Consider the following 7656-nt stretch of genomic DNA (forward strand, 5'->3'; position numbering starts at 1 on the left):
TGAAAAATTAGAGGGAACATTGAAGGCCGGTCTGTGAAAATATTGTCTGACATTAAACCTGTCCTTGGTGCAAAAAAGGTTGGGGACTGCTATCTTGGAGTATAAAAAACGCATGGCAGGAGTGGACATGTCAGATCAGATGCTGGAAACAAATCCAATCAATCACAAACCCAGAAGATGGAACATGACGGTTTGCCAGTACATTGCAGTAACTAACAGTTTCATCCTTTAAAAGGAGTTACATCAGCAAGTAGCAGAAGCATGAGACTCGCCAGGCCTTCTAGGAGGAGCTCGACACACATCTCCTAGGTGTTCGCTTGGATGCCAGCCCTGCAACCAAAAGTCGAAGCTCTTTCCTGTCCCTACGAGCACTGGAGATGTGGGAAAGAGGCAGAGGGTGGCCCATTTATCAGTAAGTCAAACAAGTGGACCAAGAAGTTTGCCAGTTACCTATTTGAGATCAGTCTGTTCAGTGTTTTCATAATTGATAAACGTAAAAGACGACAGTGCATGTGTCACACACTTCTGCCATGCATTCAGAGAGTTGTGAAATGCTGGACCAGCCAAGATGTTTGAAAAAACAATCAACAAAAAAAGGAACAAGGGAACGAAGGCTTTGTGGTAGAAAGGTTTTCCACATCCTAAAGGTGGGTGGTATCTGGATTCTGGGAAATACTGAACACCTAATTCTTTTACTGTTTTAACACAAAAAAGTCTAGTACTTAAAGAAATCCTGTGTATATGTGTAAATGATTTTTATTTTCTGCTTGAAAGTCAATGACAAAAATGAACTTCTCTTATGTTTTAATTAAAAATTACACTTTTTTTTAACATGCTCATTTTAAAAGAACAATGTTTTATTTGAACGTATGGATCCTGCAAACTCCCAACAAGCAGAACAAAGTGAAGGTATCGAAGAATATGTAGACTTTGTATGAAAACCATGGCTCAGGAAAACAAAGCTGGAGTTTCCCATGTTACTGAATATTATTATTTTCCATGTTAATCTTATTTTTTTAATTTTGCTAAACAACTGAAGTAACTTCTATGATTTTTTTTTAAAATGTGAACGTCAGTTTAATGCTGTTTTTAACAGAAATATAAGAGAGTAAGATGGTTTTTTTTCCATAAAAAATTATATTCAAATTCTGATAAAAATAGATAAAAATGCAATCGAGTGTTTTTGTTTGTCTGAAAGCAGAAATGCTAGTTTTCTTTATCTATTCACAGTTTTCAAATAATAACATAAAATATTTTAGAAGTCTTGAAAGTTCAGTGAATATCACAAAGAATTTGTTAGCTGGGAGCTGGTAATTCTAGTTGTAGCTGTTAGCTAATAGCCTAACGTACCTTGGCTAACTGATAACTATTAGCCAACTGATGGCATAGCAATAAATTATACATCTTTTTTATTATGACTAAATGTTTAAAATGTTAAATTTAATTTAAAGAATAAATTAAATAAGATTTAAAACTAAACCTTAGATGATTACATAAACACACCAATAACAGCTTAAAATGAACAAATCGATGTAAAATCAATGTTGGTAGGAGAAAGATTCAAAATGGAAGTACTTCCTTGCTGTGCTTCTACTAATTTTATTAATTGCTTTTTAGTTATTACTACCAGCCTGCTTTTTGCTCTTGGCTGTTTTGGGCGTCGTCTTTTTTTTTTTTGTTTGTTTGTTTGTTTGTTTGTTTTTTACAATTTTCTGGTGTTTGTTGTTGTTGTTTTAGCCTCTTTGTGGTGCTTTTTATTTTACTATTATGCCCCGCCATGGGCTGGTCATCATTTCGTTGTGTCTGTGGTTGTTATAACAAACTTGGACAGTCTTTATCATCTTTTGCAGTTGGGGTCTGATCTTGCTGTCTAATTTTGAGCGTATCTGGTCGTATGTCAGTTAGCTTTAAAATGGAAATGATTTTGAAAAGCTGGTGCCTTGTTCGATTTGGTTTCTCGTCAGTCGGGTGATATCTGCAGTGGCGTTGAATGCTATGTGTCGAACTGTCAGTCATCTTGTCAGAGTCGCCGTGCTGCAGTGGAGGAGACGAGCATTTTCATTCAGCTGACAACACGTGAATCAGTCGACCGGCTGCCGCTGCTCATGTGAAGCCAACATCCACATTTACAAATGAATCCTGACGCCTCGGTGTGCGCCAGGGGGGTTGGAACACTGAGCGTTATGGTGGAGAGGGTGTTGTGGCACATTTTGTCCCGTCTGTAAACCTCCAGCTGCTGTAGAGCTCCCGGCAGACAAACCCACGGCGGACCCTGCACCTTGTTTAGGAGGAAACAAATGGCAAATGAAAAGACATTAAGTTCCACATGTTAGGCACAGGTGTCAGAGTAATAACGCATATCAGAGAAGAAGAAGAAGAGGAGGAGGAAGAGGAGGAGGTTTGTGTTTACCGCCGGATAATACGAGCATGGTCTCGGGGGAGACGGGCTGTGCGCGCCGCTGTCGGTTCCCACTCGTCCTGCAGCGATGGATGTTTGATTGGACGGCTCTCGCTGCTGTTTGCTGTCGGCTCTAATGGGCCCTGAAAGCTGCTGCTGCTCCAGCGGCGTTTATTCCAGCCTTCATGTCTGCCGTAACTCTCCATTTCCTCTCACGCAGGAACAAGGCCGAACCGTCAGAACGTTTCAGGATCCAGGAGGTGGAACGACAACACGACAGTGCTCCTCGAACACATTTCCACTTCTTGTCTCCGGGTTGATTTTCCTGGTCCTCCATTTCTTTGTGGTCTGGTTTCATCTTCTATTGTATTTCTTCTGTTTTTGCTCCAGATGAACTTCTTTGTTGTGCTTTCTGTGTTATTTTTCATTACTTTTGTGCCTATTTTTTCCCCTTCGTGGTCATTCTCAGTAGTTGTGTTACATCTCTATTTGAAGAAATGTTGGGATATTAAAAATAAGTTTTTTTTCTTCTATTTATTAAAGTAAAGAAAACCATGAGAAAAATACAGCCACAGCAACACACAAATACACACTCTTATCTGAATTAATTAGCCTATTCCTTGACACTCCCTTGTGTTCTTCCACATCTTACTACTGGAGGATTCCCACACACTGGAAAATAATACAAAGGCATCAATCCAAGAATATTCATGTACTGATCTTGTAATATTAAAAAGTAATTAAGGGCAAATAAAAAACACAGTATTGACAGTATTCACCTAACTTGCTCGGGTGAGAGGCTTTACTGCTGGTACTCACGGACACGTTACTTCCTTTTGTTGCTCCTCTCAGCCTCAATGAGTGCAAACGGCAGAAGTGAAATAATACACTGCAACAAAGAGTTAATGATATCTTGATAGTGTAAGTAGAAAAAAACTACCAGATGTTACAGCTAACATAACAATGCTGACAGCAAAACGACAGGGTCGAAGATTATCAGTTACACCAACCTGAGATGGAGTTAAGGAAAAAGTAAGTAAGTAATAATAGAACTAATGAAATCTATATTACACACTGTAATATCAGCAGCTGTAGAAGTTTGTTTCTGTCACTGGAAGGAAGAAATGCTAGGCAAAGGTCAGAAACTGGGGTTAATATCTCAAAATATTTCTAGTTATATTTTTAAATTTTTATTTGCTTTTGAGTGAATCGCATGATATTTTCTAACTGATCTGATTTTTCAATAATCGGTCATGGAAACGTCTGTACTGTCATGTCTGTAGCCAAGAGAGAGTAAATAAATAGGCTTCTAGACAAAAAGATCAGTAGAGCAAGGAGTTTATTATTAAAATATTCTTCAATGGGAACCTATTTCTGCTAGAGGAAAAAATGTGAGGAAAATGGTTCTCTGATTTCTTATTTATTTACATGGTCTTTTAAAATGGGCTTCAAACACAGAAATATTTTAATGTATGAAAGGTCAATTATACGTTTTTTTTTTAAAGCCATTTCTACCACTGAGGAAGAAAGTCACAAAGTATGCCTTACAAATATCATAATTAGAGATAGTAAGTAGTCAAACGTCTACACAAATAAAATATTTCATACAATTAATATTATCATTTTCATTTTTTTTAATCTAAGGAGGGCAATTTTCATGATACAGTAAAAACAGTAAAGTTAAACAATGCATTGTAATATATTTTAAATGATTTAATGGTGATGTTAGCCCTGTCCAGGGTCCTCGCCTCTCGCCCTATGGCAGCTCAGACAGACCCCAGCCCAACGGCACCCCTGAATTGGATAAATGGGAAAAAAAATGGAAGGATGGATTTAAGAGGACAAAAATCAAGTATAAGAATTCATCCTCTGTCCTCTGCTGGTTGATGGTATAATCAGGATGTGCTGAACAGAGAAAGCTTTCACCCCCCAAAAAGAAAAAAAGATTATCCTATAACAGAAAATTCCAACTTTATTCTAAATTTTGTTTAACATGAACTAAATGAAAAGTCATTAAATCCAGCCCCTTCATTCCCTAAAATGCCTCAAAATGCAGACGAAGCTCTGATTGTGTCGCTGATGTTAGTGATTCTGAATGCTTTGCTGAGCTGCATTTCCTGAAGCGATCTCTCCTCCAGAAAAATAAAAACCAGAAACCACCAGAACTGTCCTCGAGGACCGGACCTGCCCGAGGTCATAACACACACAGACCTGCCTGCGAGGCTCGACCCAGGGAAAACACACCCACTGCTATTCCCCCGGTGAAGAACCAACTTCCAGGCTCCTCTAACACACACACACTCGTCTCAGAGTTTGTATTCAGATCACTCTTCTTCTCTTGTTTTGTACTCGTGTGAAACTCTCACTCTGACCTGGAACCAGCTCCAGGGCTCGGTCTAATTGTTAGCAGAATAATGAGTTAAAAGGATTTGAAGATGTTCATTTCCAAACCCATAACTGAGCCGCTTTTGTTTGGCTTTCCCACGTCACTCTCTTGTGTTCAGCCTGCAGAGAAAATGTAAACCCTGCTGAAATACTTTGAACTTCAACTCCCAGCATGCACTCCTACCACCTGTCCTCCTTTCATGCCCTTAAACTCCTCTGGTTAACCTTAAATACCACCTTTGTTCCCTGACCTTTTATTCGTGGCGTCATTTAAAGAAGGATAACCGTCCCACATCCCTCTCGGTTCCTCTGGGGTCACTCTGGGTGAAAAAAAGAAAATGCTAATGTGTCTGAGCTAAGCTGAACTTGCCTGTCCGTGATCTGATGTCAGGTTTAACATCAGAACCAGAATTTGAATAAAAATGCAGATAACTGAATTTCAGATATTCTACTTCAACCTCGTGCCTGGTACGGGATCAGGTACGGCATTAGCATATCAACTTACCACTGGCAGCATTAGCTACTGTACACTGATACTAAGGGTAAAAAATAGTCCAAATTCTTTCAGCTACAATAAAACGGTCAGTGCAACTGTTCTCCCAGCTGTTTCTACAAAGTTTAATAAGGATTTACAAAGTTTACCAGAAATAGAGTTTAGTTAGAAGGACATTAGCTAGCTAGGCATTATTTAAAGTTGTATGTTCTGAAGTATTTCTTAAATAAATTAAAACATAAACCACTGCTGTATCTTTGCATAGGAAAGACGCACAACGGTTAAATTGCTCTCAACAAAAGTTCACTTTCACAAGAGACAGAGATGAATAATATCAAATGTCAGAATGAAGATGCTGAAAACCAACCAAACTTAAACCTAGATAACGTCTGAGATGTTCCATCCACAACACAAGGTTAGTTGTTAAGACGGTGCTGTTCTCAGTCGCAATAAATTTGGTTGTGTTGCAATTTCCAAGCATCTTCCGCCATTGGACTGTAGCATGAATGGGTAGTCTAGAGCTCCTGTATTAGATTACATTATAAGCTGCAGGTTAACTGTTTTGTATGTCTGCATATTCTGTATGTCTGTGTATTATTATTAACTTAAAGTACATTCCTCCTACACATGATTTTGCATGTAATTAATTTATTTGAGGATTAAGTATCAGAATTTCAGGAGCGGGACCACGCCTCCAAACACGCTCCTTCCGGTTCTTATCTATTTAGATTCCCTCAGTTCTACAAGCTGTTCATTCTTGTTTATGTGCCCCACCGTCCCTCTCCTTTTTAATTCTTTAATTGGTTAGCCTACAAAATTAGCATTGGTTTATGTGATCAGAGTCGCCTGAAGCGTTTCAGTCCAATCCCTGGATACAGTGGACAGAAAACAAGGAAAAGCACAGCAGGTCAAAGGTGCAATACTTTCAGAAATTCAGATTACTTGTGGCCCATGTTTGCAGTTACAGGTGTCAGGTGCGTTGTGGCATTTAGGAGACACCGAGCCAAAATCAACAGAGATTAGGTCTGAATGTGTCTATTATCTGGGATTTTATCGCAGTATGAGTGCAGGTTGGATGTGTTTGAGGGTAGCGGTGTGGGAGTACCTTCCTGTCTTCCCTGATATTACGTAATCTCGCCGTGACGCCGCTCAGGTCCTCACTGGTACAGAATTACAACCACCTCTCTGCTTCCTGAGCACTGCATTTCTCCGTCAGCTGACCGTAGCAGCGCCGTGCTTCCTGAGGCGTGTTCGCCAACCGGTGAGCCCGTCTGTTGTCATGGCGAGCAGCTGACGGTTTGCGGCGCAACATTAGGAGGGTTAATCCACATAAATGTTGACAGCCATATTGCTGACACAGGGAGTTAATAAGACTAACAGATTATTAGCTTCATAACATTCCTCCGTCATCACGCCACCGCCTGTCAATCATTGACACAATTAAATTGTTTAATGAATAAATTTGCATTGATAATGGCGGGGCTGCGAGGGAACATCTGGCTGCGTCGGTTTAATGGCGAGCGTTGCATCAGACGCCCATATGGAGGCCGAGTGGAGGGGCTGTTTGATGCTAACTAAATGAAAAGTATCACTCACATTAATTTGACAGTCAGGAAATCACTTAGTAAGACTGATTCTGCCCAATTACAGCCTCCACAGCTAATTACTATAGGAGGAGCCATTTTCACACAAACACACACTCTCCGTCCCCCCGTCAGCAGCCAGGAAAAACACCCAGCTCCACTAAAACACTCACAGCTTCTTCTTCTTCCACCAATCCGAATGAAAATGAAATGCAAATTGCCCCCGCGTGCTCGCCGCCATCACATCTGGCCCAGACGCTTTCCACTTTTCACGTGTGCATCTCCTCACAATTAAAATGAACAGGAGCAGCAGCGCCACAGATATACATTTCAAAATAAGACGTAATTATCCTGCAGGAGCCGCGACGACTTCAGCTGAAATCATTTCCGGGAAGGAAACGTGAATATTCATGGTGACATGAAGTGAACGAAGGTTTTTCTCTTTCTTTGTGTCTCACTGAGAAGTTAGAGAAGTTGTGTTCGATGGATTCAGAGTGAGAAACTCATCAACGCAATGAGAAAACCGGAGAGGCTCGTTTAGTATGAAATCAACAGGACCAGGATGTAAATTTAATGAAGTTTCCAAAGTTTGGTGGTAATTATAAAGAAATGGAGAAAGTGGCAGTGAGAGGGACTCACTGTTCATTCCACATAAGATAAAAGATTTTAATTTAGTTTATTTGTTCTAGTTTTCATTCAAACCCACAGACTGTAGGTAAAAGATGGATATAGTCACTATGATGTCACCAGTTAGTTTGTGAAATCCTATTTGTTTGTTTGTGGGGGTTTTTTTTGTT

The 7656-nt window shown here is 39.9% G+C and overlaps 1 long non-coding RNA gene across 1 annotated transcript; it reads right to left on the reverse strand.

Annotated features, from left to right (window-relative positions):
* Positions 1 to 1693: 1693 nt before the first annotated feature.
* Positions 1694 to 6560, reverse strand: LOC102307256. Its single transcript, XR_006055109.1, has 5 exons — positions 6382 to 6560; positions 3178 to 3287; positions 2992 to 3070; positions 2411 to 2883; positions 1694 to 2278 (listed from the first exon to the last, which is right to left on the reverse strand). It is a non-coding gene; the product is annotated as an uncharacterized LOC102307256 (long non-coding RNA).
* Between the last annotated feature and the right edge of the window lie 1096 nt (positions 6561 to 7656).

This window comes from Haplochromis burtoni, unplaced genomic scaffold, assembly GCF_018398535.1.
Source record: "Haplochromis burtoni strain Fernald_Lab_line unplaced genomic scaffold, NCSU_Asbu1 Contig_217, whole genome shotgun sequence".
Taxonomy (NCBI): Eukaryota; Metazoa; Chordata; class Actinopteri; order Cichliformes; family Cichlidae; genus Haplochromis; species Haplochromis burtoni.